Source organism: Meleagris gallopavo, chromosome 14 (genome assembly GCF_905368555.1).
Source record: "Meleagris gallopavo chromosome 14, MGAL_WU_HG_1.1, whole genome shotgun sequence".
Taxonomy (NCBI): domain Eukaryota; kingdom Metazoa; phylum Chordata; class Aves; order Galliformes; family Phasianidae; genus Meleagris; species Meleagris gallopavo.
In genome coordinates, this window is record NC_139417.1 from 4,840,047 (window position 1) to 4,852,957 (window position 12,911).

The 12,911-nt window shown below is 38.3% G+C and overlaps 2 protein-coding genes across 2 annotated transcripts in view; one reads left to right on the forward strand and one right to left on the reverse strand.

The window, feature by feature from the left end:
* The window catches only part of RAF1 (Raf-1 proto-oncogene, serine/threonine kinase), a 69,745-nt gene extending 62,001 nt beyond the window's left edge, over nucleotides 1–7,744 (reverse strand). Inside the window, exon 1 of the mRNA XM_010718435.4 lies at nucleotides 7,546–7,744. The gene's annotated coding sequence lies outside the window, so the exon portion shown is untranslated. The remainder of the gene's footprint in view (nucleotides 1–7,545) is intronic.
* The window catches only part of LOC109369912 (uncharacterized), a 69,130-nt gene that overhangs the window by 33,275 nt on the left and 22,944 nt on the right, over nucleotides 1–12,911 (forward strand). The window lies entirely within an intron of this gene.

The window sequence follows — 12,911 nt, forward strand, 5'->3', positions numbered from 1 at the left end:
CTGGTCAAGGCAGTGTTGTGCTAAAAACACACGGCCTCCCCCAGTATGTATTGCATGTAAGCTAAATGCAAAAAACCTGTAGTTAAGAAACTAGATTTGAAAATCAAACACACAGCCAATGCAGAATGAATGTTGCAAAACATGGTAAAACAACAGCTGCTTATATCATTGCCCTTCCCTGAAGCACAAAGCCACACTTATGCAATTTTTCTCTTTTATTTCTGGTGAAATATTCACCTTCCTAATTAGAAATCTAAGCAAGAGATCAGTTACTTTTACTAATATCTTTAAGTATACTGAGAGAAAAAAAAGAGTCTGAGTTGGACGCTTACCAGAGAAATAATTAATCACAAGTATTTGAAGTTTGGCTTTTGGAACAGAAGGTGCAAGTTTTATAATAGAAATATTTGGGTAGCCTTCATTGCTTTCTCTGCCTGTAGTTACAAGCTTCTGTATCCAAAACTGTTTTGTGTAACTACTAGGCTTGTTTGAAATCCACTGCAGGTTTCCTAACCAAAAAAATGGTTGAGTAATTTTCCAAATGAAAGTTTGCAGAAGGTGCTCGGTTTTAAACAGCTTTTTGTGCACTTGTGAATAGGCAAACAAACAGATTCAACTAGAATTATCCCCATGTACGTGATAAGAAAAATAATTAGAAAAAGGTTGTACAAAAAAATGCTGGTGGTTAGGCTTGATTTCAGCTCAGCTTAAGAAAATGCTGTCTGTAAAAATGAATGGTTTTAGTTCAAGCACTTTTTTTGTTTTTTAGCTCACACTTGGACTGCAAATGATGCACAACACGTGAACAGGAGAAGCAGGATGGGGTTCTGTAACAGTCTCCAATGTACCATTACAAACTTGGAAGAGGTTGTGACACTAATGACCGTGTTTGTTCATTCATATGTTTTTGGCTTCTGCTTCAGATCAGTCTAAGTCCTGCGTTGCCCACCTGCAGGTCCCCTTGTTTTAGAGAAAGGAGACTTGTGCATGTTATTTAGCAGAATCATCTTTTTCAGATAGCTTGTTGGCAAGGATCTCTGTGAGGTGACTCTTTACATGTATAGTGCTGCTTTGATCAGCATGTTGATACAGTGAGAAAAATTTTAGGTGTGTAAGTAGATATTTTATAAAGGAAAAGCAATTTACAGGTGCAACTAAAAATACCTCTGCATGAAGTTCAGTCAACTTGCTAAGAATGCAAATAAAGCACCTGTGTCAGAGGGTTTGAATCTATCATCGTTTAACAACAACAACAACAAAAAAATCTGCTCTGTATTTTTCCCTTTAATACAATGACTTCAAGCTATTCTGTGGTTGAATGAAGACATATTGCAAAAATGCACTCTGGGACCTTGGCCTCTATAGTGTCCTCCAGCTTTTAGATATTTTCTTCCAGACTTCTGTGTACAGAGTTTTATTTGTATGCAGACAACATTGTGCCGGTGTCTGACTGGTGTTTGGGGCATAGAAAGCCAGGGCTTGACAAAATTTTGATTTTTTGTTCATAACTGAACAATCATTTCACATACCAGAACATTTGGGCACCAGAGAGATGTGTTTTTCCATGTCAAGAAAAGCCTTTGTTCCTTATGCAACTATTTATGCTTTCTTGTGCTGCAAATTAATAATGGTACAAGATACCAGAGAATAAAACACAGAGTAAGAATTCTGGTACCGTACTCAGTTGCCTTAATAGCAAGAAGGTTTCTGTATTAACTCCCTGCAACCCAATACATTTCATGGGAACAAAAGGAGAGTCTCCCAAATTTGAGCTGAAGATAAGAGCGGTCCTTGGTTGGAAACATCCAAAGGAGGGAACAAGTTAAGGAGACTCAGACATCTTCTTTAAGCAGGGACTTCTGCATTCCTTCTGGAGTCAAAGTGAGCAAGTATTAAATTTGAGTATCGAATATACTTGTATTGACAGACAGATTCAATAATCTCCTGAATGAGAGAGATGAAATGAACAGGTACTCAATTAAACTTCCACTGTATGTTTAAAAACAAAATAAAACCAAGAGTGGAATACGAAACATAGTTCATTTTCTTGCAAATGCTGGTCCACTCTTCAGCTTTGCACACAACCAGAGCATGATTACTGGTCTGGTTTATGTGTACATCATCACTGCCTTCATTTGGCTTGCCCACTGAGAGTGACTGTGCTTTGAGCATCTTTGTGCTTTAGGGGGAAAAGGTACAATCCATATTCTCTTGTTTCCCTGCATACAAAGAGGATCTGAAAGAAGCATAGAGGCCTCCAGCAGATGACACCACTCATGCTATAGGAATATAAGTACATGCAAAAAAAAAGCATACAGACCTTAAAAGTTAAGCCGGTACCGTCCATATCAACTATAACATAATCCAGACTAGTTTGCTGCTGAGGCAGTGCTGACTTAATCATGGTATGCGGAACAGATAGCCAACAGTATTAATCTAATGAACGCCCCAAGTACTCATCTCTTTATTTTTACTTCAAATATTGAAAAAGTGTGGGACATCTGCCAATGATGTGAAATAGAGAATACCTTAGCAGCTTAGATGGAACCTAAGCACAGTAACCTAACATTCTGGAAAAAAATTGGACTAACATTTCATTTTGTTATATCCATTCTTTTTCCTATTGCCTGATTAATGGTAATCTAGTAATGATTTTGATTCAATTCAGTTGAAATTGGAAATCTAGCTTGACAGTAATATGAAAATCTTGTAAGTGCCTTCCTTGAAGCAGATGCCAAACAATATGTGCTTCTGTCTGAAACACGAGCACATATCACTGCCAAGAAAAAGGACACTGGGCTAAGGGATTCTGATGGTTATTGTTTGGCTTGGGTCTGTGTTTGTGAAAAAAATGCACTTCCAGTCATTTGGGTGTGGGGATTTCATGGAACAATCTTGATTAGCTTGCTTTCCTAAGGAAAGGAAGCTTATGTAATGGTTCAGTTTATCTCTCGCTCCAAATTTCGTACATATTTGACACATGAGCCAAGGTCTTAAAAATAATTACATTTCTACAAGTTTCTTGGAAGTCAGCAACTGCAGGCAGAAAAAGGAACCATACTAATTCACTAACTGAAGAAAAAAATAAAAAACTCAGAAACCAACCATTGTACATCATACTGTTGGCCAGGCACTATTAAAGCTGAAATAGCCACAGCTTTTGATATGTTTGCCCAGTGAGATGACAGTGTAATAGGAAACATAGTCAGATACCATTATATATTCTTACAATTTATAACATAGCTGAGGCACCAAATAATTAAAATACTGGATGGAAGTATGTGCAACATTTTGGTCCCTGGCCAGTCATATTTATTTCATGTAGTTCTTGAATGGGTGATGGTGGGCAATGACTTTAGATCAATCTCTTCAAGATAATTTTCCCTTACCCAGACTGCCAGAGAGTGAGAATCTGAATGCAGCTGCTGTTGGCACTATGTTGACTCAGGTTTTTCTCAGGAATAAAAGCAATGCAGTGATATAACTGTGCTGGAAACTGTCCCAAATCATGAGCCTTTTTTTTCAGCTATAGGACAGCCATATCTGTGTCATTCCTTTTTCATTTGTTCTCAGTCTGAATTCCTTAGATAACTTTGCTAGAGATTTGAGCTTTGTTGTAGATATGGAAAGCTGCCTAAAACTTCTGCTCCTTGGTTGTTCTGGCTGCCTTCCTGCCTCACCAGTATTCAGATGCAACATATTCTTGCTTCAGCAAACATTATTAAAACAAGGCCAAAAAATTGACGCTGTGCAAAATGAGCTCTGCTGCTACCGCAGTGACTCCAGGAACCTGCAAAAGTGAGTTGTGAACTGGATCTTGAGAGAACTAGTCCTAATTCCATCCCACCAGTTATGTGGGCCTAAAGTACAGCAACAGGTAAAGGTGGCAGCGTTAGGATAGAAGTCACTGAACACTGCTGAACACTGCAGATCTCAAATTACTGATGTTTATGTGACCATCCAATGACCAAAGAATTTTGGTAGTGTACTCCAGTCTGGGCAGACATTTGAATTGTTCTCAGTGCTGGTTTGGCTAGCACCTGCTGCAGACAGTAGTGCAAATGCATGGGAAGACACCTGGGGGATGTTAGGCAACATGGTGAACAAAAGCTTAACTAACTTCTATGAAATGTTTGTGGCTGCATACAACAACAATAACAACAAAAGTGTGGAATAATAGATGGAGTTACATGAAGCATGCAAAGATAATAAGCTAGATTTTAAAGCTATATTTAAACATAACAGTTAATATGCACTACATATCTTAGTGGTATAGATATCCTTGCCTGCTTGATGTTTCCAAGCATAAAATTCTGATTTCTATTCCTTGTTAGTTTGCCAACAGATTGCTTGTGCTGTAAATTTTTATGCTAGGTCTCTGCCCTACGGTGATTTTGTGGGTGTGGGTGTCCACATAAAATAGCAACAGTCCCAATCTTTTTACATATTTCAAATGTAATGAGTTGATTGCTTTAGTTAAGGATGTGTCTGTTGATATCTTGAAGAATGATAAAAGTTCCCCTTGCTGGATATTCACCAAATTTACTTAGAGGCTGAGTCATTTGTTCATTTGCAGTCCCTAGCAAACCAATAATAAACAGCATCAGCTTCTGCATGATCTGCAGGTGGCCAATGTTGTGCCTGTTGTCCTTTCTCATGGTGAGGGTTTAAATGTCCAATCCCTGAAACTTAAAACATCTCCATGAAACCACTCAAGGAACTTTTGCGTGTTGCCTAGAGCATACCCAGTGGTCACTGTTTGGACTCTCAGAGACCTAATAATAGCCAAAAACGGGGCCTAGACAGTGCATGAGTCTTTTAACACATTCACTCTCTACATCAGAGAGAAGAAAAAAAGCCCACTCTTATTTCTATCACTTGGTTTCCTCACTGTATTTAAGCAGATCAGGGTCTGTACTATGCATCTTTTAGGTTTCCATGTGTATCTTCTTTGTGTATCTTGACTTTTCTGCAGAGCTTCTATCTTCTCAGCTTATTTTGACTGCATTCTGACCTCCCATGAAATTGAGTCTATCTGGTACAAAAGTCCGCTTGTCTCTTCCTCTGTGGCACTCATAGCTTCCTGTGAGCTTCAGAGACTGTTTAGGTTCCCTCACCAATGGTGGAAGCTGTGTCCTTGAACTATTTGCCTAGTCTCTGCTTCAGCCCTCTGTTCTGGAAGAGTGGAATTGGTATTTTATGTCCCTTACCTTTTGTCTTGACCTGTTTCAGTTACTAGAAAAGGTAAAGTAGGCTTTCCTAATAGGTATATAATAGCTTATTTTTATGGAACTGTGAAAGGAAGGATTTCCCAAGAACCTTAACCTACAGAACAAGATTCAGGGAATTAAGAGAAGTTAGGATTCTGTGGCAGCTGAAGAAATTAGGAGTCAGGAAGAAGCTCCAGACTTTCCTGTGTGTCTGCTGTATTGTATATATATAAGCTTTCTGCAAGGAGGATATCACTGCTTATTCTTGCAATTTCTGACCCGCTATCAGAAATTGTCCCATGGTGGACAGTTACCAAAATGCTTGCCATTTGTTTTGTCAGAGGATATAAATGGCTGTTATATCCATAAAATTAATTACAAATAAAGGACTGAAATGTATCAAACCTCAGACTATCTAGGAAAACAAACAAACAACTAAATCTTTCAGAGGTGAAGGTGACTGTTTTCTGTTCCAATGAGAAATTCAACCTATGCACTCATTTTTATTATATAGAAGCTTCAAAGGATTTGTTCTAGAGTTGAGGCAATAGTTGATGAGTTATTACAGGATCCCAGCAGTACAAAGAGCAGGAAAATGAAGTTTCTTATATGTGTATGTGTACAGTGTGTGGCTCAGGGGGTTCCCATCCCGGCTTGGCCTTCTGACTGTTTCATAATGTCCCCGAGTCCTCACAGAAACTCTGCCTTGAGTCACACTAAGTCAGGTGCACTGACGTGGGGACTTGCATACCATAATACAGCAATATATTTCATTCCTTTGTATTCTCACTGCAAGGTGCATTTAACCAGTTATTAAGCTGCAAGCCTGATGCGCTGCAAAACTATAAAGAAATCTGGCATGTTCGTATTCATAAATGATAGATATTTTGCATATTTATTTTTAGGTGTTTTTTGTTTAGAATACATGCAGCCTGAGACACTGTGAAAGGGCTTCAGATGCCTGCCTGATGGTTCCATTACCTTTTACTCTGCTGCAAATTAAAATACACAGTTCCAAATTTGTTCTACAAAGCTAACAAGGAAATGAAGAAATATAAATTAGCAGTACAGTTTTAAAATACTTGAACTGTGTCTGCTAAATTATTATATACTATTAAAAAAAATAGTTTTAGCTATACTACTAAAAAGCAGTTAACTCATAAAATGCTGCATGTTAGATACTTTCAAGTCACACAGTTGGGACAACAGAGGTCCTGTCTAAAAATATTAGAAGGAACCCAACAAAAATGCAGTTTTAAACACCCACTTAATAACGCTAGCAGAAGATCACCTCTAGGTTTCTTTAGAAAGCACAACGTGAGCTTAACATAGATCAAGAACCAAGACACATCCTAAAATTGCATAACATACAGGGCCAAGAAAGCAAGGTATACAATCCCATTGCTTCACTGACAGCAATAGAATTAATTGCAGCAGTGCATTGAGAAATTGAACTGAGTGCTAAAATGTGACAGGGTAACATCTCAACAGCAGGGAACAGGGCTGGCTGAGGTACACAGGGCTGAACTTTATTTTGTTTCATATGAAGGAGCAGAACTTCAGAGCTTTCATGAATGCTAACGAGTCCCATGACTTTACTATGGCATATTTGGAGTCTGCAATCCATAATACATATAATCTCAATCATCATTTGGAAACTTCTGACCTGTTTGCAAACTTCCAAGGAGCTACCACTGCAGATACATTATCACTGCAATTACGGGTAGCCATGGAGCTCCAGTATTGTGTATATGTAATACATTGTTATGCAAACACACATCTACTTTTAAACCTCAGTTTCACAGTCATTGTGGTTTTAATTTCAAAGCATTAAAAAGGAGGCAAAAATAAAGTCTTTTGCAAATAGATTTTGATTATATCTAGGAAGAATTTTTGCAAACAATTCAGAAGCAGGCGGTTTGAAAATCCAAAAATGGAATTGTGCTAAGTAGGAAAGGACAGCTATGGCAAATGTTGCCATTAAAAATGAAGCTGTATAGTTATTCACAATTAATTCTTGTGCTGGTTTAGTGCTTAAACAGGAAAAGATAAATTCAAAGATAATTAAGTTTTCCTTCTGAACGTGAGGAAACTCTTTTTTTTTTTTATGAGATTCATAAAATGCCAGTTAGAAATAGCACTCATCTCTTCCTATCTGAACTCAGTCTAATTATTTCAACCTTGTGAAGCAATATTTAATCCTGCAAGTATTTAATCCTGACTATTTATCCTGCACAACTCACAGATTAATTCCTCTTCTGTTTATCACTGTACAATTAAAAGCTCTGCAAAAACAGTGACAATAATATGCCCCATCCATTCCCCCAAGACTCACCAGAGCCTGAAAATTCTTCCCACACCTGGCAGCCCACTGGCACCATCAGCAGTGGTTTTGATCCGAAAGAGAAATCCAAAGACTGAGAAAGGATCCCATCTGCGAGGATGTGCGTAAACAGAATCAAAGTGTACCTGGGGTTAACAGTTCTTGGGGAGAGCAAAGGGAATAAGCTGAGACAGTCAGAATGATGCGCCTTTCCAAAAGGCTGTAATGAATTCTTTGTGTTGGCAGAAATACTTGGACCCACACGCTGAACTCTTGAGTGTCACATGGGTGACGAAGCTAAAAAAAGGCAAATCTATAGGCTTAGTTTAAACTGCCCCCAACATGCTTGTGTTTTCCCCTGAGAAAGCTAATGTGTTTCTTTCAAACTTTTCTACAGTTTTCTTGGGATTTTAATACTCCGCTCTCTTTGGTTTCATACTTTTTAACTCTTTTATTTTTAGATTCCGTATTTCACAGTGGTCTGTAGAGTCTGCTTGACGCCAGCAAATGTAACTGGATCCCAAGCCCCTGCAAGCCAGGAATTGCAGCCATGATCAGCATGCTGCCGAGAACGCAAGCCTTGGCACTGGCCAAAACCAAATACTCTGAATCCTCTATTTATCTTACGGCAGGGCTTGGGAAAGGAGGAAAGAAGAGTTCACCAAAAGGTGAAAAAAAATGGCTGGGAAAGGCAAGGAGTAAGTAAATAGAAATCCAAGATGCAAATAAGTCAGTTCTACAACAGATTTATGAAACTTCCAACAGCTAGAACAGGGGTTTGCAAAAAATATTTCGTTCTCCAGTAACCTAGTAACAGGACAGGCACGCACAAAGCAGATCGCCTTTATAAAAAGCTTGTGTCAGCAAGGTTGACTTTAGTGGAATAAATAAGAATAAGCTACTTGGCAGCAGATCACTGCTGACAATAATCTCACAGGTCAGATTTTCCAAGTTCATTTCATAGCTCATTCAATACACATATAACTCCAACTACCATTTCTGTCTAGGAATAATACGGGGCACCATCTTCCACACAGCCTTTGATGAGGTGTTGGGTTTTTACCTTAATTTTACATGGCGTGCAGCTGAAATAAATCTGGTCTCTGACACTAAGGAGCTGAATTACTTTGCCTGAACTCCTTTTTTTTCTGTCACTTACAGCCCTTTCTTCCTGTAGAAGAGAACAAAATGAAGGATTGATGGTTTATTTGACTAAGAAGTTGTTCATCCTAACTATTCTAGGTTTTTTAACTTGGGTAACTTGTGCCTACAACAGTGTGAGCATTTCACAGAAGAAAAAACAAGTGTATCAAGGCAGTTATTTGCCAAAGGTGACATGATGAGTCAGCAGCACAGCCAAGATTAGAGTACAGCGTTCAGACTGCCCATCCCACATGGGGCTCACTAAACCACTGCTCCTCCTGCAGCCTCCAGGGAATAAAGTTCATTTAGTTAGGTGGTAAATGCTCAACTCCTGCCCTTGCACTTCACCATTGTATTTATCTAAGTTTTGGCAGGCATAATTGTTTGTTGCCAAGAAAGACTACAGCTCAAGAGAAACAAAAAAAAAAAGCATTGATCTTATCTGTGGAAGAAAGGACACTGTATCAGCAAAGTTTGTGAGAACAAGAACAGCAGTCTGCACTGGGAATACAGGTTGTATGTAGCACTGAAATTGCTTGATGTGATTTTTGACAACTCAGCTTCTTTGCCTCTTCATCAGTAAGAAACACGGAGTAAAAGACCTGTAAAGCAACGATCTTGAGCACAGCAGCTGATTTTATATGTCACTTTTCATCAGTGTGTAAAGAAAGTTCTGTATATTTTTAAAATCCATTTAGCAAGTTATGTAGCACTAGTGTATTTTCTTCTCCTGGCATAGGTGTATTTGGTATTCACATCTGCTCAGCTAACAAGAAAGCCAGTCCCCAGCAGAAAGTGATGCTGCATTACATAGGTGCAGGAAGTATTCTGCCTTCACCAGGCTCTTGTAGCGTGGCACTGAATATCTCAGTTTAGGAGTCGCTGTTGTCACTGTGGTGCTTCAGTTTCTTATCATATTAAGTATAACAAAAGTGGAAATCTTGCTGGTTTCTCATATTGCTGCAGCTTTTCTTTAGAGTTGTTCTTACGAAGAATTTTCTGTAAACGATCCCAAACTATAACTTTATCTTCCTGCTCCTGGCTAGCAGCAGCCTGATATACTTCCTTGAAAAAGCTTCAGATGCTTAATGATGAGTCAAAGATTTTTGTAATTTACACATTGGCAATTTGTACACTGAGTTGCTTTTTATTTTTTAAAGGAATTGCCAAAACTTTGTTGTTGTTTTAGTAAAGGAGTTTCTGATCTAGAGTACCTATCCATTTATCTATTTTTTTGTTTGTTTGTTTATTGTCTTCCAGCATTCAGGATGTTCATAGATTATGTAAAACAGTGTAAACTGACACAGTAGTTGTTGGAGATTAATAATACCTCTGAAAGCCCTCTGCTTGCTTCACAGGGCTCAGAGAAGGCTCACGGAGTAGAAAGTCTAGTGAGTGCTAAGAGGGCTGGTCTCTGGGAAACTGCAAATAGCTAAGAACTGTCACCACCAAGCAACCTCTTGAGGTCAGCAGAACCCAAGATGGAGTGAGCACTAGAAAGCAAGTGACCACCAGGAAAGAAAATGTGTGACACCACATTGGTCTCTGTCAGTGGGGTACTTTCCTCTTGGAAAGAACTTTCCATGAGAAAGCATGGATGGCTGCAGTACAAGTTCTTACAATATTGAGAGCCAAACTGTAATTTGGTGGTACATATCCTATTTAATAAGTTGTCTGGCAAAAAATGGTTTTAAGTGTGGTATCTGTTTCTATATGGATTTGAATGCACATGGCAGTACTTTTTCTGTGATGGATGATGCAGAAATGCTTGTGCTGGCAGGAAATGCAGCCAGATATTCTAGGAAGCCTCTACGTTAGACTAAGGCAGCTCTAGAAAGAAAATGGGGTGCTGCTTAGATGGTTTAACAGTAAGGACTGAGTTACCATTACTGGTCATGTTTCAACTTTTTGCATTTCTATCACCAAGAAATATATAGGATTCCATGAGAGCAGGACACACAGGCAGCCGTAAGCCCTTAGAATGTAAATATTTGTAAAGCAGATGGTGAGCCCTGAGTATTAGGGTAAACATAAATTTTTCTGTTTTATTCTCATGTGCAAGTGTATTTTATTCAGACCTTAATCTTTCTGCTGTGTAACTGCCACTAAATAAACAGTTTCTTTTCAACTAATCTCTAGAGAAAGATTGCTTCCTACCTACTCCTGTCATGCTTCTTGCAGGCATGTTGCTCCTTTCTTCACAGACTGACTTTTATTTGGGCATAGTAAAAGAAAGACTAATCTAGGCATCTGTGGAGAAAGTAGATTTTAAAACTAATGATACAGAGATATGATGTGGGAGGTATAGATAATTTTAAAACTAATGATACAGAGATATGATGTGGGAGGTATAGATAATTTAAGTTCAAATCCTGAGGTTTTTATTCAGTTCTGTAACTGTAAGGAGAGCAACTGTAATGATGTTTTTGAGAGAAGATGGCAGTATCCACAGTCTGATTGGCAGTATGTAACTTTAGGGTCTTTCTGGAAAGAGGTGGATATCCATTTTTTATTTTGAGTTGCTTTCTGGAAGATCCTGTCTCTGTCTGTTGAGTACAGTACACTGCTAGGATTGGCAGAGCCAAACTTTGTTCACATTAATTCCTTCAATGTGAGGATTTTGCTTTAGACTGAGGAGCATTTGATCTCCTCTCTCTTATTTCAGCTGGAATGAAAAAAATCCTGTCAAATGTTAATCAGATTCAGATCTTTTAGCTCCACTGGTGTTTTGCTCAGTAAATTGTTCTCACTGCTGCTTTTGCTTGTCATTTTTGCCATCAGCTGAAAAGCTGAAAACTCTAGTTTTCTAAGTATTTCCATCAGCTAGGGATTTCATATGTGCCATGATCTGAATTTATCAATAGACTGAACAGTCATTTGTAATATATATTTTGTACTTTTTTGAACCATTTGTCCACATGCAGAGAGATTTCTAGAATTAGCTGTAACAGGTTTGGTGATGAAACATTAAGTATGCAAAGAATATTTCCAAGGAGCTCAGTTTCCCAACAATGCTATTCTGTTATTGACTTGGACTTGCTTCATGACTGTTGTTACAGTATTTTTACTGGATTTCTTTCTCGCTTTTTTGAAGTATGCTTTGTGGTTACTTACTCAGATCAGAAACTGAAGCCCAAAGGGGACCAAGTACTTTCGAAATTGTAGATACACAGACTTGGGCAAGACAGGCAAAAGATGCCTAGATGTCTGTAGCAAATACAAATCTTGGCTACTATTAAATATATCAGCAGCAAAATGAGCAAGTACGTTATTCTGAATAAATGACTTTTTAGATGTTACGTTTTATTACAACGTTCAAAGAGTTTTATTTATTTCAGAATCAAAGCAGTAGGCTACTCTACTTTTTATATCACTTTTATATCTGTACCCTCACTTTCATGGGTTAATACTGAACAAAATTGAAGCCAAAATAACGTTAGAAAAATCCTGGATTTTGTATAGAATTTCTGTGTGGCCACTTTGATAACCTTAGATGATGTAGCGGTTAACATTTTGTTTATGTGGGCTCTCAATACCCTTGATATCTCTGTGTAATATATAGAAGGAGACAGAGAAAACCAGGAACTAAATGGGAAAAGGGAATGAACTCCCATGTGACTATTACATCATTGAGAAGTATCACCAATCTCTCTGCTCATGGTATTACTAAGTAACAACTTGAATTTCTGTGCATTTGGGACTGGGCTGAGTCTAAAAATGATAACATAAGATATTGCAGAAGTTAAATCATTTTGGAGGGAAAGAACCATTTTGTTTTGTTTATCTCAGAAAAACGATGGTCAGAATAGTTCTTCAGGGTGAGCTGCAGTACACAGCAGGAAGCACAAGGTGCTGGGCTTCATAAACTGCCCTATGAGTAATTTGGCATCTCGGCAGAGGCAAAAACAGGGAAAGTCCCCCAAGTCAACAGATACAGCCGTGTTACTGTAAGGTCTTGTGGAACAGAGCTCTGGGTTTTTATTCTCAGACCTGTCACCCACATGTGACTATGGACAAATTCTCTGCAATGCCATTAATAACACAACTGTGTAATACAGTATCGGATGTTATACTATCAACATGATCAACATGCCATCCAAACTGCATGGAGCAGATGTCAATATTCATAGATAATAAGGATTTTGAAAAATGTGTACTTACTGTGTATGTATTGTTCAAAAATTACCACTATAGCTGCTTTCCAGTAAGTAGAAATTTCATTAAATATATTGTTG